Here is a 25,141-nt window from a genome sequence, read left to right as displayed (position 1 = left end):
CAAAGAATCTTCAACTAAAAAAAATATTTTTATCTTGTAAAAGCTTTATTAAACCAAGAAACATATACAAATACATATGGCAACTAGTCCTCAACTAAATATTACTACTAAAAGCAGAAACAGTAAGGTTTGCTTTTTGAGAACTGAGAGCAGAAAGAAGTCTGCTGTCAACAAATTTGAAAAAGAAACTTTAAAACATAACAAGCAGCAGAATATGAAATCATACAGATAACTTGATATCCTCTGAAATACAGATTAAAACAGCTTAAAAAAACCCAAAAATTTTAATATATGTAGGGGCTTTTGACAACCTAAAATAAACCCTGTAAAGAATTTAACAAGCTATTACTGAAGTGTTTTGCCAAAATGATAATAAAAGAAGATGGATCCCAGTTTTAAACCTCCTATGAATGAATTCTGGCTCACCAGCAATTCATAGTATTTCCCACATGATCACAATGCATCTACAATACTTCCAAAAGTTCGTCTTGTTTTCTTCCTAAAAATTTCTTCTAAAAGTCTTTCTAGAGTACTAGTGTTCAACTGTGTCATTCAAGGACACTGACATCACAACATACATAGCCAACGTTTGCCCTTCAAACATACTACATCTGACATTACCATTCATATCAATTTTCAATGGAGATCATTCTATCTTGAACCAATTTTTCAAAAGCTTTGATTTCAGATATCTTCACAGAGGTAAAATAGAACATATTCACTTATTTTAAAGTTAACTGTTAATATAACACTTACCTGTGCAGTTTCTGTCATTTTCTGTTCAAAAACAGATTTAACCACAGCATATTTCTCCACATATAGTTTATAGGTATCTGTAGCTTTTTTCAATTTCACTGCTGCCTATAATTAATACAAAAAAAGTGTTAAATGTCACACATCCAATCTGATCCAAGGCTTTTAAAGTCACTAATAAAAGAAACCCTAGGATGACCTATAAAAATATTCAGCGGCCTATCAAAACAGTGAATTGTCATAACAAAATTTCACCACCAAACAACTCTGATTCAAGCCATTAAATATTTCTATTTAAAGCTATACATAGACCACAGAAAAAGGTAAGAAAGCAATTACCTCATTTAAATCCCTTCCCCTTATCAGCAATGACTAAATTATACTTGTTTTGAAATAAATATTTCAAAAATTGTATTGCTGAAGTTTACTAATTAGCTCACGTCAAATATTTAGACCTGCAAGAGAAAGCAGGAAGAAAGCAGAGTTAGAATACAGAGCAAAGATGAGTTAGTGAAATTCTGAAAGAGTTAATGGTAAAAACCACAAGGTGGCACAGTTCTGTTAGAAGTGAAGGAAGAAATATAAAGGAAAAGACATTCAAAATTAGAGGTGGCACATCAATGGAAATTAAGATTAAGAGATATCTAAAAGTGAAGTTAATGCAGAACATACTGATGGCAAGATTAATGCAGCTCAGTTGTTTATAATAGTCCTTTTTGGCTTTATAATTTATTGATTTGTTTCATTAATTGTTGCTAATAAACCAAAACATTCTTTGCGAGCTTAATATTCTTAAAAGACAAAAAGAAATAAAGGATAATCCTAATATTACATGGACAAAAAAAAAACTGAATTAGGCGATTTGTTTTGGTAATGAAAAAATTATTTTCAAAGTTTACAGCATGACAAACATGAGATTAAGTTTTTCAAAACTGATTCTATTTCCAAGTTAAAAGACAATTAAAATAAGTGACCTGCCTTGAAATTCAGCTTTTTTCTAGCTTGTGTTCAACCTGCCTACTTTATCCCATTGAGATTTCTGAATTAATGACATCAGTAAAGACAGTTGTATATTTACTATTTTTTCTAGTTCCAAATAGCTTTCCTCCCCTCTTTCAAAAGAATGTCATCTGTCCCACAGTAAAAACAGCAACTATTTCTCACTTGCAGCAACTAATAGATAGTGGTCAGCTTTACAACTTTCAGATGAATTAATATAAAGATGCCCTCTGGAAAAATAGTTATATTCTATGATTTCCAAGAGAAAAATAACTGAAAATCATGAGTAACAGTATAGTGTTAGCACTTGTCCACCTGGGGGAAACATCAACCAGGACTTCAAAGGAAGAAGAACCAAAGCTATAGTTCCATTTTTCCAGTTACAGAAAAAGCTTAAGCAGATCTTGCTCATGTAGTCCTCTAAACCCAGCATAACAGAGCCTGAAAAATACTTCACTGTATTAAGAATATGGATCCTTCAGGCATTAAGGATGGCATGACAGGATGTATCAAACCCATCAGCTACTTGCTCTGAATTTCACTTCACTATTCTCACTCTTGCACATTCACATAGGGGAGTTCCCAAGAAAAACACAGTCCTATCTTGATTCCCAAACACCATTTACCAAAAGTAAAAGGTACTCGACTAACACCTGGTTTTAAAAAGAATTGTTTAAAAAGAATTAAGTTTGGAATCATCTTATTGCAAAGCAAACAATTATTGAAAAGGAAGGAAACACCAAGTTAAAAGACATAAAAAATGAGTCTTTTTGTAAAGCATTATGTAATTAAACCCCATACACATGGGATTTTGACACAAACAAAACGTTGTCTCTTGTAATCATGTTTAACCATGAGCAGAACTGTTACATGCTGAAACATCTACAAAAAACTCCTGAGCAAGACAAAATGATAAAGCACACTAACACTGTATGATTAACTAGTAATCTCTTCTGAAAACACTATATGTCTATTCTCAGGTGCAGTAATTGTTAGAACTCTATTTAGCAAGTTTTACAGTAACTGAAAGAATAAATATCAATCAACAGGGGTTTTTTGTGAAGTCATTATAGAGAAGTTAACATATCAGAGAAACACAGGAAATTACACTAACTTTCAGCTGCAATGAAAGCTGTAAGCTCTCAGATACCTCCTCAAATTTTTCAATAAAGTATTTCGCCAAATATTTGGTTCTTAACATATTGATGCAAATCCCCTGCTTTCTGATAAAGCAACTATTCAGATTTTGATAAAAAAAACCTTTTTCATGTTATGCTAGAAGTAATAAACCTATTCTCTGCCAAAGGAAAATTAAATTAACATAATATTTGTCACTATGTTTCTGAAATTACAAATGTAAATTTGAATAAAAACATGACTGAAGAGATGTGACAAGTCACAGTTGCCGGCTCCTACTGGAAACATTTTTGAAGCATTAGCTAAGCATTAAACTATGTCCTAATTGTTCAAACAAAAATTACCTAGGAAAGATGCATAAAACAGTAAAGCAGTACAGGCTAAAGGCCATTTTTCTTTCTCCCTTCTCCATCTAAACATTAGTCAAACTGAACATTTTTTTCTTTCCAACTAGACAAGGGACTGCAAAGTTACATCTTAAAAGCAAGCCTTCCATCAAGTCAACTTTTCGTACTGAAAAATTTCAATCTATTTACAAGAATTCAGAAAAACTGTATTTTTAATAAACTTGCAGGAAAACATCTGCCATCCCACACATTTCCAATTTGTGTCTAGAACCCAACACTGACTGTCCAGGCAGAAGCTAGGAAAAAAGCTAAATTTATATTAATGATAAAACAATCAGAACACAGTCAACAGGATCACTTTTGTCATCAGTGACAAGATAATAACCAACTTTTATCTGCTCCACCAAGCCAGCAGTACAACAGGCACTAAGGCCATTCTAACAAGAACCCTACACAGATATCTCTGCCTATTTCCATTTCAGTTATCAAGATCTAAAAAGAGACAACATCAGTAGAGACAAGGAAACATAACCTCTTTTCTCTACTACTTTGAGCCTGCTGCCAACCAGCACCCCAGATCCCTTTGTGCAGGGCTGCTCTCCAGCCACTCCTCTCCCAATTTAGACTTGTGCCCAGCATTACTCTGTCACAGGTGCAGAATCCAGCATTTGTTCTTGTTACATTTCATGCCATTATTGATTGCCCAATGCTCAAATCTATCTAGATCTCTCTGCAAGGCCTCTCATCCCATGAGTCAATAGCACCTCCCAGTTTGGTATCATCAGCAAATTTACTAAAGGTGCATTCAACTCCTGCATCCAAATCATTGAGAAGTATATTGAACAGGACTGGCCCTAGAATTGAGCCCTGAGGAACTCTGCTGGTAACCTGTCACCAGCCAGGTGTAGCCCCATTCACTACAACCCTTTGAGCCCTGCTGTTTGGCCAGTTTTCCACCCAGCACAGCATGTACCTGCTCATCCCACAGTTGGACAACTTGTCCAGAAGGATGCTGTGAGGGACAGTATCAAAAGCCTTACTAAATCCAGCAAAACCTCATCCACCAGGCAGGTGACCTGATTGTAGAAGGATATCAAATTAGCTAAACAGGACTTTCCCTTTGTGAACCCATGTTGACTGTGCCTGATGATTGCATTGTTCTTTAAATGCTTTTCAATAGCACCCATTATAACATTTTCCATAATTTCTCCAGGTACAGAGGTTAGACTAACAGGTCTGTAGTTTCCTGGGTCTTCCTGCACGCCCTTCTTGTAGATTGGAATAACGTTGGCTGGCTTCCAGTCAGTGGGGACCTCCTCAGACTCCCAAGACCTTTGGTAGATGATCAAGAGGGGTCTTACTATAACATCTGCTAGCTCCCTCAGTATCCTTCAGCTCCTGACTCCCATCAGGCCCCATGGACTTGTGAACGTTCAGCTGATACAGCCAATCCTTTACAATTTCAGTGTCCACAAATGGAAAGTCACTGTTCCCACACTCATGGTCCTCCAACTCGTACCTTGGGCTGCCTATCTCCCTATCAATATTAAAGACAGAGTCAAAAAAACCACTGAATGCCTCTGCTCTTTCTTCATCCCTATTAGTCAGATGACCATCTTCAACAAGTATTGGTCCAATGTTTTCCTTGGACCTCCTCTTGCTATTAATGTACGAACATACTAGAGAGTGTCCAGCAACAGGCCACAAAGACGAAGGGACTGGAGCATCTATCCTAGGAGGAAAGGCTGAGAATGCTGGGACTGTTCAGCCTGAATTAAAGGCTTAGGGGAGATCTTGTCTGCGACGAGCGAGGGAAAGCAAGCAGCCAACTCAATGTGAGTGATAAAGCAAGCTTCGATTTATTACGGCGCGATTATGTCTTATATACAGTTCCAGTTAATTATGCCTACTAGTCATCTGCTGATTGGCTAAGCTCTAAAGGGTTACATTTTCATACGTCCTCCTACTTGCGGTTTCTGCGGATAGCTAGCTACATATTTTTTTTCCTCTCTTGTCTACGCGAATTCCTCTAAGTTATTTACAACATTAGGCACAAGGTCAGTGTTTTTCTCAGCTTCCTTATCAGCATGCCTCAGCATAGCTGCAAGGCCTGCTTCAGCTAACTTACGCTAACTTTGTTTCACAAAGATCTTTAAGGGAGTCATGGCCATGATCACACAGCCATTCTGCAACATTTCCCCCTTTTTCTCTTTGCGCAAGCAAAACTTGTGCAGTTACATGCTCGAGTAATTTTTGAATACAAGAGAGAGCACAGCTTAAACATACGAGTGCAATGATAACAATTATTACTATAAGCAACACACTTTACAACAGCCCTTTCAAACTACCAGAAGACCGCCCTAATAATAGAGCACCATAACTTTGTCCATTAATTATCAGAGGTCCTCGGACACGAGTTGCGATTTTTTGTGGTCGGTTGTCAATTAATGTTGTATCTACTGCTGTTGCCAGGTCCAGGCCGAGGCTCCTTCGGGTGGCGGGTTGTAACACGGTGTCTGCCGATAAGAGTTGGTCATGTCTCCTGGAGGGGGTGTCGTGAAGGTGACAGGAGTCGCGATTGGGGTCGACGCACTGCGGCTCCTCGCGCTCGGTTTCTCGTTTCCCGTCTGCCGACAGACGTTGGTGCTGTGGGTCCCTCGCTGACAATTTTGGCACCACACTTGACGTTGTCGACATCGGTCATGGGTATGTCCTGGCTTCCCGCATCGATAGCAGGGGAAGTCTCGGTGTGTGGTGGTCGCTGGCTTTGGGGGCGCGGTAGCCCCAGGGGGGCGCAGAGGCGCAAGCGCTGCAAAAGCCTGACTTTGGGCTTGCACTAAATCTCTCCCTACTGCTTGGATTGCTTCCACTAGCAAGGCTTGCTGACCTACTGGCACCCAACTCATTCGCTCTAGCATTGTTTCTACAGAAGAATCTAAGGGCAGGGTTACTAAAATGCCTTTGGTGTAACTGTTACTATTCTCCAGAATACACTGGCACAATAACGGCCCTTTCATAAAGTTAGGTATATCTGATGGGCTCACTGTGGAGGCCTGACTCATTCACTGTACTATGTAACTGACAATATTTTCCAATCAAAGCCTCCCAGGTTCCCTGTCTTTGGTTAGCGGCATTTATCTGATACGTTACAGGGAAAGCTTGTGGGGGGTTGACTTGCTCAGCAATATCAAATATTCCCTGAGCAGCTGCTTCTTGTGCTATTTTTTGCCAATTAATGCACGTAGAACACACCAGTTTGTTTACTGTATTTTTTGTTCTTTTTTTTTTTTTTTTTTTTTTTGAATTTTGTATTGACTGCCCACTGCTATTTTCTTCCTCAGCAGCACTTTCATCAGATGTGTCCCCACCCTCTGGCCCCCCCGAGGCTACTTTGCCGGAGGGGGTGGCAGAGGACACGAAGGGTCTGGAGGTGGTGCAGTGGGCTCTATAGGTGGTACAGAGGGCACTGTTTGTGATAAAGGGGGTATTGGAATGTAATTTTCACATGGCATAATTTTTCCTGCATTAGGATCTGCGCTTGCAAGTCGGCTTGTTACTGCTGCAGCAAGGCGCTTTTCTGCTTGATATCTTTTTATACAATTAGTTACTTCATGCCATGATTTCATCAATTTTTTTGCTGCCTTATCATCATCTATTACTAAATCCCATAAACAATCCCCATAATTACGCCATTCTTCTACTTCAAACATATGCTCAGGATCTGCAAAATATCCTTTTGCTTTACCCATAGTAATTAATCCGGACAGATCTTTTAAAGGGCCTACTCCCCGCTTTTCTAAAAAGCATTGTAAAAGTGCTAGCGCTACCTCTTTTTCCATTGTGCACTCGTTAAAGTCCTCTTTGTTGCAGCCTTTTCCCTTGGGTAGCAGCTCACGGACGGCGAACCCCTTCTTGAATTATCCTGGGCTCAAGCACGGATCGGGTACGATGCCAGCATCAGCCGATCTTCTGCTCTCTGGTCGCTGCTACCAGTGCTTCTCCGTCCTCGCTGTCCGGTGAAGAACAAGGTTAGGGGTCCCTTGTTCGGGCGCCACTTTGACGAGCGAGGGAAAGCAAGCAGCCAACTCAATGTGAGTGATAAAGCAAGCTTCGATTTATTACGGCGCGATTATGTCTTATATACAGTTCCAGTTAATTATGCCTACTAGTCATCTGCTGATTGGCTAAGCTCTAAAGGGTTACATTTTCATACGTCCTCCTACTTGCGGTTTCTGCGGATAGCTAGCTACATATTTTTTTTCCTCTCTTGTCTACGCGAATTCCTCTAAGTTATTTACAACATTAGGCACAAGGTCAGTGTTTTTCTCAGCTTCCTTATCAGCATGCCTCAGCATAGCTGCAAGGCCTGCTTCAGCTAACTTACGCTAACTTTGTTTCACAAAGATCTTTAAGGGAGTCATGGCCATGATCACACAGCCATTCTGCAACACTTGTCAATGCATGTAAATACCTGAAGGGATGTTGCAAAGAAGACTGAGCCAGGCTCTTTCCAGTTGTGCCTGGTGACACAACCAGAAGCAACAGACTCAGACGCAGGAGGTTCCCTCTGAACATCAGGAAACATTTTTACTGTGAGGGTGACCAAGCACTAGAACAGGCTGTCCAGAGAGATTGTGGAATCTCTACCCCTGAAGATCTTCAAAAGCCATCTGGTCACAGTCCAGGGCAACTGGCTCTAGGTGATCCTTCCTGAGCAAGGACCAGAGGTCCCTGCCAATGTGCCATCTGTAGAGTCTGTGAATGGATCAAACTCCCCCATGACCCAAGGACAGTACTAAATGCAACATCAAATTACTCATTCCTTGGGATTTTGGTCCATGTTATTGGAATTAGCATTGAAAGTAATGTTAATTGCTTTTTATCTCAATGGAATAGACTGCAAATACTCCTATAATTAGCTACTTTGTCTCACTTGAGGGGACAATACAAAACTTCCTACTCCTCAATTCAATTACAAAGGCTTTGAGTGTTTGCATATTTACTTAAGAAAATTCATCCAAAACCATAATAGAAGCTGAAATGATTATATGCAACTTCTGTAAAAGCCACTGAACAAAATTATCATGATGCAGGTAATTACATAATAAAGAATTAGAAGTGCTGTGCAGTTAGACCAGATAAAGAGGTATAAACAAAACATAACTAGACAAAGTATCATGCACGTTATCAAATAGCCACAATACTTTCAGCCCTTTTTGAGCATTTCACTTACTAATGCAAGGCGAATGTGTTAAATGCACTGTGCTGTTGATCTGTAAGATGTCATAGAACTACCTTATCAACTTCTCTGTGTTTTGCTCCTTCCTTTTTCAGACGTTCTTGTTCGGCACACTTTGCATTATAGTTTTCCTTTGATTTCTGTAAGGCCTGAGTGATACTTTGAATATTTTGCACTGCTTCCAATGTTCCTGAAACATCTTCTTTAGTCTGCCAAATATCACATAGTTGTCAAAACGAAACCATTTTACTTTTAACATTAACAAATCATTGGTCTCACATAAGAAAAAAGTTAATAACCTTTTTATAAGTTTTGATTTGTTCATCTCCATACTTGTGAACTTCTTTTATTAGCTCTTGTAATCTCTGCACAAGATCCAAGTGACAGTTTGCTAGTTTTTCTGTCAAGGTTTTGAAAACATCCCAAACTGGTGCAAATGTCCTAGATTGAGGGGAAAATAAAAATAAAAAATAATGCTCACCTGTAGTTTTTCCTTTCAGTTGACTACATTTTTTTTTAAATAGTGCTGAAGTATAACTGACATGCTTACAGAATTTCAGCTCCATTCCTAAAACTGAAGCAAACAAAAACCTCAACAACTGCTATAAATTATGTTCTTATTAAACATTTCAAGTATACTTGGAATCCTACCTAACTTTTCTGTGGTTTATGTTTTACTTGTATTGACTCTAATGAGTAAAATGCAGCAAAATTATTCTTCTCCATCATCAACACATAATAATGACAAAAGATATTCCTAAAGATGATGCAAGAGCAGTTAAAAAAAATTAATGTGTACAAGTATTTTTATGTGCATACTTGAATAGTGAAAAGAAACCATAAATTACCTGGCTAGTTAAGTTTTCAGTTGTCTTACATCATTACAGTCACAAGATTAACCATATGGTAAAGTGGGAGACAAGTCATTCCTCAGATTCAGATTTCTATACTGAAAGGATTTCTCCAGCTATATTAAAAATACACTCCCACCTCAGTTTCCAGGTCAATGCTGCTGAAAAATCAATACCATGCATACCCCTTGAACACTGATGTTCAAACTAACATGCAGATACATAACCTTTGAAGAGCAGCAACTGGTAACAAATTATCCGCTGATGAAAGCTCTCCATATTACCAGCTGTAATTACTACAAATAAAAATAACCTTTAGCCCATCTAAGAAATCTGAGTTGTTGGCATAATGTTTCTAATGAAAACACCATCCATTACTAATTCAATTTTTTAAAATATATCCCATGTATAAAGTTTTAAATAAACTATGGAATAAATCTATTGAAGTCTCATTCTTAACATGTCAGAAGACAGAGATAACACTTGAGAAAGTAAAAATAAAAAATTCACTGCCACATTTGCAGGCCATATGCTCTCTCTTCAAAATAATTATCATAGGCTTGGGAGCACAAAATATAAAGTCACATTCTTTATTGTGTCTGAAAAGAACTCAACCTTAAACACAGAGGTTTTGCTGTTGGTTTGGGGGGGTTGGATGCTTTGTTGGTGTGTTTTCTTAAAACTGTGAATAAAGAACTGTACTATTGTCCTGGTTTCGGCTGAGATAGAGTTAATTTTCTTATTAGTAGCTGGTGCAGTTGCTGTGTTTTGGATTTGGTGTAAAAACAATGTTGATAAGGCACTGATGGTTTTAGTTGTTGCTGGGTAATGTTTATACTAAGTCAAGGACTTTTCAGTTCCTTGGGCCCTGCCAGTGAGAGGGCTGGAGCAGCACAGGAAATTGGGAGGGGACACAGCCAGGACAGGTGACCCAAACTAGCCAAAGAGGTATTCCATACCATATGACGTCATGCTGAGTATATAAACTGGGGGAAGAAGAAGGAAGGGGGGGATATTTGGCATTATGGTGTTTGTCTTCCCGAGTAACCGTTACACGTGATGGAGCCCTGTTTTCCTGGGGATGGCTGAACACCTGCCTGCCCATGGGAAGTAGTGAATGAATCCCTTCCTTTCCTTTGCTTTGCTTGCATGCATGGCTTTTGCTTTACCTATTAAACTGTTCTTATCTCAACCCTCGAGGTTTACATTCCTTTCTGATACTCCTCCCCATCCCTCTGGGTGGGGGGAGCAAGCCAGCAGCTGCGTGGTGCTTGGTTGCTGGCTGGAGTTAAACCATGACAACTATCTTGTTTTTGTTATAGCTGCATGGTAACTGAAGAACTATCAATCATTTTTATAAAGTGGCAAAGTTATGCTACCTTCAACATCATCAATAAAATACTCAGAATCTAACTTGATTCTTAACATGTATGCAGTTAATTCTCTCATTCACACTTACCCAAGTTGTGTGTAATTACTAGCTGATTTGGCTAGTTTTGTCATTGACCTTGAATAAGTCTCTTCTATCATAGCCCTGTCAAAGAAAGCAATCAAAAGTGTAATCAAAATTTTGAAGATATTTGAAGACAAATGAATATGCATTCTAAAAGCACAAAGCACAGGACTTTTTACTTTAACAGAAAATATCTCTGTTTTAATGGCCCCTCAAAAACTATATGCAAAAACACAGAAGTATATTAAAAAAACAATCTAATAATGCTGTGACAGAATGTTGCAGGGAATAGAAACAAATAAAACATAAGGGCTCAAGACTTGCAAAAGACTATTCCTTCCTATACTCTCTGCTGTTCCCCTCTGCCTTTAACATTCTTTAATGACACAATCACACACCTAACTGTCTAAATAACAGAGATCAAATATATTTGCAATTAAAACATTAAAAAAACCCAAAGTGATTGCTTACTGAGGAATCACATTTGTTCACATTAAAGTGGGGTCCTGTCTAGTAATATTTTTTTTAAAAAAAAAAAAGTTCTTTGTGTTACATATCTGCTATTAGTTAGAATTAATTAACCACATTTGATTAGGAATATAGAGTTATAAGAAATATTTTAGTGGAATTTGTGTTTGCATAGCAACCGACAGCTACTATGAAATCCTCTGTACAGCCCATACCAAGGGTCAGAATCACCTAGTAGGAATGTTTAGAACTTAGATAACAGTTTCACGATTGAATGCATGATTGGATACAGTGTTTACGTGTAGCCTAGGAGAATGTATTGAGATGTCAGAATGTAGAATTAATGGGAACTGGGGAGAGTTGAATGAAGCAAATCATAGTTACCTGCCAAGAAACAGTGAATGTAGGTAAAAGGTAATTCTGGCAGGGGGTATCACGACCACCGACCAATGTACCACCTACCCAAATAGTACCCCACACCCATTTCTAGACCTTTCTAACCTTTACTGCACAGAATCGGATATGGGAGAAGAGTATGTTAATGATTTTCGGGAAATACTATGTTTATGCATGAATACTTAATGAATATGTATGAATAAGTTCTATATATGGTGTATGATTTTGAAGCTTGGTGTGCGTTGATCGTGAGAGGACTCACTCGCACACCCGGCCGTTAATAAAGAAGTGTCTGCTTATCTGCATCACATTGGTGTTGATAAATTCTTTATTCCGAGATTTCGGTAACATTTGCATAGTGATGTTTGAGTTTGGAAAACACAGTTAAATCATGTATAATGAAATGTGTTCTACTGCTTGTAATTATATTTTTAAAAGTTTCCCTCAATACATTCTGATTTCTTTTGGATAAATTCTTACCTACATAAAGTTTTGTTATGTTTTCCTGCATTCAAACCCACATATTTATTTGTCTTTTGGAGAATCAAAATCCAAGGGTCCACACAGATTTCCTCCTTAGAACCCATGCTGGGGCAATTGGCATGGAACAGCAGTCACACACAAAATATCATGGCAGTGACTCCCCTGGAAGTCCTTCCCTCATCAGTCTTCCTCACCCTCCTATTATTAAGGTTAAGATACACACTAATTTTCCACCCTAAATCAATACTCAATATGTAGCATCAACTTAGATTTAGAAACATCCTGGATTTGAGAAAATAATGTAATTATCTTTCTTGAAAATCCAAAAGCTTGAAGCAATTTCTTTTCTTCTTTGTAATGCCTTTATTCAGGGGCAGAAGAGGGAAAAAGGGAGATAACAAATTCACTGTTCTCTTAAGTTACTATTACTATAACCACTTATTGCTGAGGCAGATGTTTTTATTCCTCCTTTACAGCAACACGTTCCAAGCAAAAAGCATTTTCTTATGAAAATATGAAATAAAGTAGTAGCAGTCACCTGGAACTTTGACAGAGGAACATGTATTTAAACCTACTGAACTTCAAAATAACAATCCAGACAATACATTTGGAGAAGGGGATTAAGTTGTAAAATGCAGTAATTCAATTACATTTTAAATCTCACCTACAAGCAACTAGTTATTCATCATGAAATAAATAAATTCAAAATTTTCTCCTCCTTCCCCATATACAAGTATTCCTGATGATCTGAAAAAGTTTAAGACTCAAGGTTTGGAATTCTTGCTCACTGCCCAGCAACAAGCACATACATACAGACACAGAGAAGAGACACTGATTATTTTTTTTTTAATTACCATGATGAACAATGTATTTTGATTAATTATCAGTAGCTTTTATCAAAGTTTTCTAGATTTGAGAGGTCAATGCTTTTTTTTTTTTTTTAAACACAAGATTTCTGACCAAAACCCACACCTCTCCCTGCAGCAATTTACAAAATACTTAGATGAGCAATCTCCACAAAACTGGAATTCTCCAAGTTACTACATATCAACATACAATAGTTATGAACACCAACAACTGAAATATGCTGTTGGTGATCAGTTGTGCATGTATATCTATATTTGTTTTATCAACTGACTTCACAGAGCATTCTGATGTACTGTAGCACACTATGAACACCTGAGTAAATTAATTTTCACTGATTTAAAAATCTGTCTTTGATTAGAATCTGTTAAATATTTAAACTGAAACAGTAATGTGTGCATTGCCAGTTTCTTCTGATCAAGGAGTTTCTTTTTTATGACACTTACAGACAACCAGTGCAGAAAAGTGTTTGAAAGACTTCTGGAGAAAAGCCAACAATACCTATTCAGTTCCTAGCTGACCACAGTGGTTTTACATGTAAAGATTTTAGGTGTTAAAATGCACGCCAACACAAGACAGTTCACCTACAAAAAATCTTCCTAGTATTTAAAGACAAAACACACAAAACCATAATTAAAAAACATAACTTCTACATGCTTTATCAAGAATAGAACTAATATACCTATCTTTCAGCAAATAGATATCCTGTCTCACACCCAAGATTTACTAATATCAAACAGATTGCCTGTCACAAAATTCACTCTTTCAGGAGATTTATCTGAACCTCCCAGAAAGTAACAGCTACTGACTGAACAAGTCTTTCCCATTCACAGTAGCAGAATATCTGGACAAAAGGCAATAAAGAACCATAGATCCAACAGCCTCAGTTCTTTTAGTACTTGACCATTAACAAATACTCAAAAATAAAAAAGTGAAACACCACAGTTGAAAGTTTAATTGGTATTGACTAATTGAACACAGTCAAAGGGGAAACCTTCTGGCTCCTTCTAGGGATATTCAGTTTCATTTTTTCAGAGGAAACTTTGAAATTTCAGAAGGTTCTTACAGAAATTTTGAAAGAAAGATTTTCATTAAAATGCTTAAGCTGACTATAATAAAACCAACATTTTTCCATGTCCTAGACAAATTTTCTTTTTTAATTATTACTGTTTCTAAGGCTGGAGAAAAGGGAACAACACTCTTCCCTGATAAAGCTGTACATGACCAAAACACTATTCTGAACAGCACAACTAATGGAGACTGACTTCATACAGACATGTCCTTTGTGCCCTAAGCAGTCTGTACATCCACACTCAACCATCTTTTCTCTTTTTATGCCACTCCCATAAAAAAGCAAATATTCTGGCTAGTCTGGAGACTCCAGCAATACTGTCTGATTAGCTGTCAACTGTATGTACTGTTTGACAGTAAAGTACTCTAACTTCTTGTAAGTAATATCACCAACTCAGATGTGCCTCCTCTACCTAGCCAGCAATTTTCAGTTTTCACTCTCCTATATCTCCACATCTGAATAAAACTGGCCAATACATTCAGAAGGAATGGAACAGCAGATGTGAAGAAATTGTAAATATACGTAAGTTTAGTTTTCATAGGAAACTGCTGAGAAAATCAGGTGTAAATAGGGCATAAAAACACTAGACCTAGGAGACTCAATGAATCTTGCTCATCCATTTACATATTTCTAGCAAAAAAAAGAGCACTACAAAATAATATTCAGACTACAGGAAGGGAACAAATAATTGTGTGCAACATCTTAATTTATTTGCAATAAAGATGCAAAATAGGATATGGTCAAGACAATCAGACTGTTGTAAAATACTGTTGAAGTACTGCCCAATACAATTTCTTTTGAGATCAAGAATTTGATTCACATGAGAAAAATGTGTGCTACTGAACCGTATTTATTTCATGGGAAATAGACTGACACACTCAAACATTTTTACTAAAGTGAGGACACCAAATATTTAAAGTCCATCTATGTCTTTGACATTACAAACTATATGCCACAAACTACTACTAGCTTAGACTGATTGATTAGAGATGCACCCTTGACTTGAAAAGAAGCATCTATTTGGCATTCAACTTTTTTTTTTTTTTAAATGGCAGCCTGACATACCAAGATGGATCAATAAAGCAGAGCTAAAGAAAACACAATGGAACAGATAGGATACCAGGTTTAATATCTGACAGGGAAAAGATCACTGGAAAAGACTGAACTTATTGCTGCTGGTCTACATCACTGACAGATATTTTCCAATCTCAGAGCAAGTTGTTCTCAAGGAAGTATACTGAAGCCTTGTCAAATAAATTAAAATGCAGTGCTAAGATTCTAGTGAATCTCAGTATGTTAACTAGAACTGAAATTTTTCATATAATTTACCAAAATGCTGTAGATAAGATGGCTACACATCTCTTTGGTACGCCCTGGTCTATTCACAAGAAGAGAAACTACATTTCTTGATCTCTCATTGAGGATAAAGTGCCCACATGGATCCTCATGTGTTCCTAGATGGTCATTAATCTTTAGTCTTAAATATTACTTAAGCTTGTTTACTTGGGGGAAAAAATTATTGCTGCCTCCTTGCCAAATCACTACATTAATTAGGAGAAACTTCAGCTAAAACACTTTTAATGTGGATAAAGGTCCAAGTATTTTATTTATTGATTGCAAAGGCACACCGCATTTAAAATCTCATTTGAGGGAGCTGACAGAGTGAAAAAAACTAGACCACCACATTATTTTTACCAGTAATTTTGTGTAGAATGAACTGTCAAGTTTTATTTATGTCACCATAATAAAGAAAAGAATCCAAGACAGATATAGCATCAAATTATTTTTACCCATTCACACCTTAGGATCATCAGTATGAATAAAACGGAGTATGCCCAAAGAACACAACATAGAGAAGATCAGAAGCTTGCTCACTCACTCTGCTTCTTATCTAAGTATGGCGATAAATCAAAACACAACATATGTAAAACTAATAAAATTAAATGTGTGTCCAGGTGAAGTACCACTTAATTCTATGACTTACTACTATAAAAAAAAAGACTGATTCTAAGAATTAAAGCAGGTTTCAAAGGAAAGATCCAGGCACTCACAAGAATGCAAATTTTTATAAGTCAATATTAAAAGCAGTTAAGCAGTTTTGAAATTTTTAAAAAAATAGCTTTTTAGCAGCTTGTGAAGCCCTAAACATTTCATACTAAACATCAACAGTGTGATATCCATCCACTAAATCTGGAACTCTGTCTGACTTCATAATATGTCTTCTGGAATAAGGGATTCTTGAAACACAACATTCATTGCTTTGTGCAGTCCTTCCAACAGAAGACTGCCCATCACACATGGGCTCTGGAATTCACCTGTTTCACTTATTAGAAAGATTTGTGTCATTTTCTCCACTTCAACTCATTTTGAAACTCTGTAAATGTCAGTATTACTGAGAACCTGCCAGATCCATAATGAAATTTGTGTAAATTATTAAAAAAATTCGTTGTTGAGATCTATTTCAGGCCAAACCTGAAATTCTGATAAAAAAAATTCCAAAAAACAAAGGCTGGGTTTTTTAGACAGCTTTTACTGCAAGAAACTTTCCCTGAAACAGGTCCTCAATTAGCTTCTTACAAGTATCTTTCCGATACATTATATGACGTCAGTAATCAAATAAGACAAATTTCTGAAGCAGACATATCACTAAGTTCATCCAGAATGGAAATTCTTATGTTCAAAGTAGCAGCAGCAGTCTTCTTTTATAAAGAACACTGTAGAGGGATTTTTAAAGGACCGAAGACATATGTTACCATTGTCTGGGTTGGACAACCCAGGCCTGTTAGTTGAAGCTGCAGTGCAGCTTTAAATTGTCCTGGGAACAAGCGGTGGGAGAAAGAAAACAAGCTATGCCCAAACAAGAAGCCAGGTGCAGAGCAAGTCCTGGGAACCACGAAATCAACACTCTCATCGGCACACTCTGATCAGGCACCTGCAGCATGCCCACCAATCAGCGACAGGGACACCCATGTGGCCCAGAGACTTTTATCCAATCACCTGTGTGTAAAGTCGTGTGAGCGGTCGGTTTAAGTTATAAATATGACCTGTTTGTTTAATAAAGGGAGCACGGCATGTAGCCATATTGGTGTGATTGTCGTGACTTGGCCGATTCTCCAAGGGGGACCCTCCTCATCTGGTACCTAAACAGGGACCCATTTCTTCACTTAAACGCGGTTTAGCTTAAATGCTGTTCGCTTAAATGCTAAAGTCCCCGTGCATCGGACCCGAAGGGAAGCTATCTGATTAGGGAGCTGGAGATCGGAGCTGGAGGTAGCCTGGAAGGCGAAAAGCGGAGTCCGGAGTTCGGTGTAGAGCTGCAGATCGCACCCCCGCCAGTGGTAAAACCGCGGAGAGTAAATCGCGGCGGGGCTCCCCGCTGATTTCCTCGGGGGGGGGGGGGGGGCACAACGGAAGGCTGCAACGAGTGCGGCGGGGCTTCTCCGCTGATACCCTTTCTGTGTGTGAGAGGGGAGAGCTCTGAGAAGACCGCGATGGAATTAGACGCGGCAATTAAACTGTTAACTAGCATCCTCCTTAAGAGGGGGGGGGCCTTAAAGAGACAGAAGTGGAGGCCTTAGTTTGCTGGGCATGAAAAAAGGAATAAGATCCCCAAGACTGCGTTATTGTTTAGTATTGCGGAATGGAGAGAAGTGGGAAATTGCCTTTGGGATACTACGGTCGAGGGAGGCAAAGAAGGAAAAGAAGCTAAAGTGTTAGGAGCTACGTGGCGGTCAATAGTTAACACTCTGGAAACTATGAAGGCGAAAAAAAATGTAGCGGCAGCGGCCATAGAAGCGTTGGGGAGAAATGTGGTAGAAAAGCCAATAGAGCAGAAGGGTGATTCACCTAAGCCTTCTCTCTTGGCTACACTTTTCGGAGTTGGGCATACTCGTCCTATGAAGGGTATGTCCGCCCCTGCGTGTTCAATAGCGCAGGAGCTTTTCGATAAGACAGCGGACAAACCGGAAATTACTCCTCGGGAGCCTGCGGTAACTGAGCCGAACCCGGAAAAGGCGGCTGAGCCTCCCCAGGAGGGCGGGGCAGCGAGTCCTGCTGCACCAATCGGAGCTGTGGGTGGAGCAAAACCAAAACGGAGGGTGGCTACAGCTCGTAGATCACGTCAGGGCGGGGCAAAAGCAACGTCTGATGTCATATCCTCCTCTTCCTGAAACATCATCGGATGAATTTAAGGAAGAAGGTGGGGAGAAACTTTGTGATAACAATACAGAGAAATCCTTACAGGAGGTAATAGGTAAATTAAGAAAAATGGAAAAGTGAGTTGAAATGAACCTGCCTATTACTTAAATACCTGCAGTTCCTCCAGTTAGCCCAACTACCCCTCCAATGCTGAACTCAAGAAAAGATCCAATTCTACAGCGTTGGTCTGGTGTTATTCGTGATGCTGTTTTGGAGGGTGATTGGCAGGTGACCAGCTCATTAGCTTGTCCAGTACTGATTAATAATCTTGATGCACATAACTGGGACATGATTTATGGAAGGTTAACGATCAGATTTTAGCGATGGGAGTGTTGCAACCTGCTCTTCCACCTTTTATGATGATCCTTCAGATTTGTCAAATTGTTGTGATGGACTTGTAAGACTGTTCTGTCTTTTTCACGATTCCCTTACACCTTGATGACACACAAAGAGCCTCACTAATGATGATTTACAACCGTTCCGATACTGGTTGCATGGCACCGAAGCCAACAGTCCTCTAACTTATTCACCAGAACAGTGGGCTGCCCTGGAAGTTGTGTCCCGCAAGATTCAGACTGGCTGGTGTGGTCGCCGAATGGCAAATCATCTGTTATCTTTTTTGGTTTGTGATGTTGCCACTTCACCTTTTGCCCTTATTTTGCAACGGCAAAAGAAAAAGGGGGAAAATACGGCAATCATTTTAGAGTGGTTGTTTTTGCCATTGCAACCCAGACATCGTATTTTAAGTTGATCTGAAGCAATAGCGGCCTTGGTGAGAAAAGGAAGAGACAGGACTGTTGAAATTGATGGGACTGAACCGGCAGATATCAGTATTCCAGTCCGTGGTGATGATTATGAATGTCTTCTGAGACATTCAACAGCCATACAGGAAGCCTTGATGGGCTATACAGGTGTTGTACACAACAACTGGCCGAAAGGACCTCTCTGGAAGATGTTAGAACATTATCAGTGGATTGCGAGACCGTTATACTCAAAAAGACCAGTTGACGGGCCAACGGTGTTTACAGATGCAGGGCAAAAGAAAAAGAAGGCTGCGTGTGTTTGGCAATCCGATAATCAGTGGCAGAAACACGTGATCACCGGTGAACCACGGGACAACCTTCAAACCTTAGAACTGAAAGCAGTGTGTTGGGCATTGGGAAGCTGGAACAATACACCTGTAAACATAGTATCAGACTCATTGTACGTAGTTGGTGTAGTACAGCACATTGAAGATGCCTTGTTGAGAGAGACAAAGAACCAACATCTTGGTGAAATGTTTATACGACTGCATAGTACTCTTCGATAGAGAAAACATGAATTTTGTATTATTGCATATTAGAAGTCATCAGTGGACCATTGGTTTTGGCGAAGGTAATGCTAGAGCTGGTGAAGCAGTCAGCTGTCTGGCAATAACTCCTCCAACAAATAAGTTTGAAGAAGCTCGTAACAGCCATGAGACGTTTCATCAGAATGTAAAGTCTTTACATTAACAGTATCAAATACCTATAGCAGATGCAAAGGGTATTGTCCGCTCCTGTCCTCAATGTAGTCATCATGGACCTGGTTTAGGGGTGGGCACTAACCCAAAAGGTCTGAAGGTACTTCAGGTTTGGCAAATGGATGTAACACATGTACCTGACTTTGGGAAGCTTAAGTATGTGCATGTCACAATTGACACCTATTCTCATTTTATATGGGCCACTGCACAAACCGGTGAAAAGGCATTACATGTGAAGAGACACTTAATGTCTTGTTTTGCTGTCATGGGAGTACCTGTAGAAATAAAAACAGACAATGGTCCAGCGTATAGTAATCAACGAGTCGCTAGGTCTATGACAACTTGGGGAATTAAAAACGTTAAAGGGATTCCTCACTCCCCAACGGGGCAAGCAGTTGTTGAAAGGGCAAACCGTACCCTGAAGGATTATCTTCAGAGACAGAAAGTATCGCAGGACATAGATGTAACTAAAGGGTTGACTAAGGTGTTGTTTACCTTAAACTATCTTTCCCTTACGGAGGATAGAGAGGGACCACCTGTTGTTATACATCACCAAACAGCGCAAGGGAACCAAACAATTACAGTTCCTGGTTTGAATGTTCTGTATAAAAATATGGCTTCAGGTGTATGGGAAGGACCTAATCCGGTGTTCTTTATTGGTAGAGGCTATTTTTGTATCTCCACAGATAAAGGACCTATATGGGTCCCTAGCAAGTTTGTGCGACCTGTATGTCAAGATCAGAAGACGGAAGAGAAGACTCAGAGCGAGCAGACAGAATAAACTGTCTATGTTGTAAGGGATGTAACCCGCGGGTATTATGCCAATGTATGCTATGTGGGGTAAAACGGTTCTGTAAGCCAAAGCTTAAATGTAAATGGTGTAAAGAGTGTATGTGTTTGATTAGTAACCGGGCATGAAGCAAGAGAAAGCATACGACTAGTGTAATACCATGCTGATTGGAGACAGTATACATCATCAGAATCTGTGAAAGCACAGATTTGTGGGGTGGAATGTAAAAAAAAAAAAAAAAAAAAAAAGAGAGAGAGAAAAAATTGTGGAAATTGCAAGAGTAAACATGTTTGAGTGGTGGACTTGGTTTACGGTCTTGATGAATTTTTTTCCCATTGGCCAAAATATTTTTGACATCTTGCCTAGGACAAACATATGGGTGACATGGGCAAATATCACGGGAGTAACAGACTTTTGTTTGTCTGCAACAAGCAGACAACCCCTTTTAGAATTTGTTTAATTGGTATTCCCCTGCAAGAGAATGAAACAATTTTTGATGGTTTTTGGAATGTTAAAACAGTGGGTCTGACTTCCAATCAGAATGGTACATTTATGAGTCCCAATGGGCAATATGTTTGGCCTTCTATGCGTAATGCAGAGTGGCAGAAGACGGTTATTGAGAATTTAAATCAGCCACATCATTTACCTTGGCAGGAGTTAGACCTATTGGCTAGCATTGTACCTGTTGAATATGTTAATGTTACTGCAACTGGTATGGCAGACTGTACCCACATGTCATCACCACTTCAAGCTGTGAATGGCATTGGAGTAATTTGGTTTGGTGACCCGTGGCAGTTATGGCTAACACATCAAGGTGAATGGGGGTTTTATACAGGGTTTCAAAATCTAACCGGTTCACCTATTTGGGGTGAATTGAAAACCGGGGGTTTCCATATAGATGTATCAGTGTCCACCGGGAGTCTTTTTGATATGTGGGGACAGAGCGTGGCCAGGGATTCCTTTGTACCCTGTCGGTGGACCATGTTATTTAGGGCGTTTGACTTTGTTTGCTCCACATATGAAAGACTTATTGAAAATGACTCAACAGTGTCACAGATCACGGAGGGCACTGTGCACCTTTGATGAAATATGTAATGACCGAGTCAATCTACATTCCGTAACAGCAAATGTCCTAGCCTCCATATTTATCACGGGGCAATGGCAGCATTAAATGCTAAGAATATACGAAGGTTAGCGGGCTGGGGAGAGAAATAATTTAATCTTACATCACAGATTTTAAGTTTGTTATTGCTTGATGTACATAGTGTTAGGCATGCTATGTTACAAAAGAGAGCTGCAATAGATTTTTTCTATTAGCACATGGACACAGTTGTGAGGATTTTGAAGGGATGTGTTGTATGAACCTTTCCGATCATTCCATATCGATGCACAAGAAGTTGTCACAACTGCAGGGAAACATGAAGCATATTCTTGCTGATGATAATCCCTTTGATGAATGGTTGAGAGGATTGGGGATAACAGGTTGGTTAAAGACGTTATTGATGGAAGGAATATGCTTTGTTATATTCATTGTTGTAATGTTTTTAGGTTTTAGCTGTTTGTTTTCTTGTGTGAAGAAACGTTTAACATCTATTGTGAAACACACATGGGTTGTCCAAAAAGATAAAGGGGGATATGTAGAGGGATTTTTAAAGGACCGAGGACATATGTTACCATTGTCTGGGTTGGACAACCCAGGCCTGTTAGTTGAAGCTGCAGTGCAGCTTTAAATTGTCCTGGGAACAAGCAGTGGGAGAAAGAAAACAAGCTATGCCCAAACAAGAAGCCAGGTGCAGAGCAAGTCCTGGGAACCACGAAATCAACACTCTCATCGGCACACTCTGATCAGGCGCCTGCAGCATGCTCACCAATCAGCGACAGGGACGCCCACGTGACCAGAAACTTTTATCCAGTCACCTGTGTGTAAAGTCGTGTGAGCGGTCGGTTTGTTATAAATATGACCTGTTTGTTTAATAAAGGGAGCACGGCATGTAGCCATATTGGTGTGATTGTCGTGACTTGGTCGACTCTCCACGGGGGACCCTCTTCGGAACACCTGTTTAGGAAGTTGTCACATTTGTAGATTTCAGTTCTGGGACAACACCGTCCATCCCATAAACAACAACCCAGGTTATTTTCTGCATATTATTTTCTTGTCCATACTTATAATTCCCTTTTCTTTAACCAACCTAGTTTCTCAACATTGTAATCTAAAAGTATAATTTAAGATCATACTAGAACTTGCTGATACCCTAAATCTACATCTATGGCCAAAAGCTTTGAAAAACTGGTAATTTTTGCTACTTAAGTTATTGCTTTTCTTCCAAACATAACAAAAAATTGAAATTAATTTAAATAAACTGGTAGACATCTAATGTGACATTTCTAGCTTTTTACTCTTGTTTTTTTAATTCAAACCTAAAAATTAGAATCTTGTTATTAATGCTTAAGAGTCAGTATTCAGTTCTAGGTAATTGGGGTGAGCCTAAACGTTCTTGTAGAATATGAGGTATATTTTAAAATGCTTGTTGATTTTTATGTATTTTGCATTTTACTGTAACACAAACTTTAATATACTATTTCTGGGTTTCATTTAAGAGCCAGGATTAGTAAGGATGAATACTTACCTTTCTCTTGTAAAGTCTGTTAAGTCTTTTGTTGACAAATGCCCATGTTTCATGTTGTGATAGAGGACATCAAAGCCGTTGTTCCTTTCCCTCTAGAGATTAATAATAAAGAACTATGAAACAACATGCTAAACCAATTACAGAACAAAGTATAGAACCTATGCATTTTAATAACTGATCAAGTTTCATTAAGTGAATGATTTCTAATGCTTCAGCTTTTTACCAGTTGCTATTAGATCCCTTCAATCCCTTATATGCAAAACCTAAAATCACCTCAGCAGCCACTATTACCCTTTGAATGACAACTCTTCTATTACATATTTTTAAAGCCATTTATTTTCTAGATTTCTACAGGTCTTGTATTCTTTCACTTCCCATTTTACACATGCTTCATACTGCATTCCTTCATTTCCCATGAACTAAAATTCATACTTTGGGATCACTGCATATTCCACCTCCCCAGTTCTTCATACTTCATTGATAGCTGTTTTTTGTAAAATTTGTATAAATCATTAACTCCCCTTTGTTTATTCTTTAGTTTTAAAACTTAGAATCATAGAATCATTTAGGTTGGAAAAGACCTTTGAGAACAAGTCCAACCATTAACTCAGGACTGCCAAGCCCACCACTAAACCATGTCCCTAAGCACCAAATCTATGCATTTTTTTAAATACCTCCAGGGATGGTGACTCCACCACTCCCCTGGGCAGCCTGTTCCAATGCTTAACAACCCTTTTCAGTAAGGTATATCTCACCATTAAAACTGAAACAGTGCCCTAAAAACTGATTAATAAACTCAGCAGGCTTATCACCTGTGGCACCATGGTGAACTTCCACCAAACAGGAGAAAAGCAACAATAAATGAAAGGAAGGTGAGGCAAGGCATAGTGTAACAACACTCACTGCTACAATAAGAGTTTTCCTGTCAAACTATCCATTCTCCTGCCTTCCAAAAGCTTCAGATGCATAACGCTGCCGCTACTAAAGACACAGAAGCACGCCCTCAGGAAAATCACATGCATGTTCATGTTGGAAGGGAAAGAGGGGTGGGAAGCAGAATCCTGGACTTTTCACAACAGCAGCTCTACATCTGCAGTGAAAGAAGCCTGAGGATTTGGTCAGACACCACTCCAACCATTTCTGTCCTTTTTGTTCTGCAAAAATGTTTGTACAGGTTTGTAAGGCATACCAAATCAGGGAAATTACACAACTGAAAAATAAAGCTAGCAAATAAAAATAAAGATCAGTAATCTAGATCACTGTGAGTACATGAACAGCTGTATTGCTCATCAAAAGAGATGGGAGCAAGGAGGAGACAGCAGGCAGGGATCTGCCAACTTAAGTGGAAGAAGCCACAGGTGGATGGAGGAACCTCACAGTAGCCACAGTAGTAGGCCCACTTCTGTGAAGCATTAAGTGCACTAAGATTTGCTTTACTTCTTCCAAGCATCAGGGAAAAAAAACCCAAACAAACAAAAAGTCAGACACCTATAAAATGACTGTTCCTAAGACTGCAGTAAGCTGTAACCTGAAAAAGTTCATCAAAATGCAGATCAGTTTAACATAAGTGCAATTACAGGAAGGTCTGTAAAAAGTACGGGCAGAACTAAGTTGAATATACCAAAATACAGCAAACTTTAAAAGGACTATTTACAGAGCATGGCTTTTATGTTTGAAAAATAAAAGGATAAAACCACCAAATAGTAGGAAATGTTTGGGTTTTTTTAAAATATAGTCAAGTACAAGTCTAATCACAACAGTTCAATAAACTGTTTGAAGTAGTTAATAACAAATACGAGGCTATACAAACACTTTTTTTAAACACTTTGTGCATTAGAAATGCAATTAAGACCTAATAACTAGCAAAATAGGTTTGAGGAAGCCAGATCCACTTTTATTAAAAATAAGATAACTGCAAATGCAAAAAGTAAACAATTTCAGTCCTATCTAACCAGTTGGAAGCT

General features: G+C 38.7%; 1 pseudogene; it reads right to left on the bottom strand.

The window, feature by feature from the left end:
- Positions 1 to 24,001, bottom strand: part of LOC119140704 — an 84,743-nt pseudogene extending 60,742 nt beyond the window's left edge.
- Between the last annotated feature and the right edge of the window lie 1,140 nt (positions 24,002 to 25,141).

Source organism: Falco rusticolus, chromosome W, assembly GCF_015220075.1.
Source record: "Falco rusticolus isolate bFalRus1 chromosome W, bFalRus1.pri, whole genome shotgun sequence".
NCBI lineage: Eukaryota > Metazoa > Chordata > Aves > Falconiformes > Falconidae > Falco > Falco rusticolus.
This window is presented reverse-complemented; position numbering and strand designations above follow the sequence as displayed.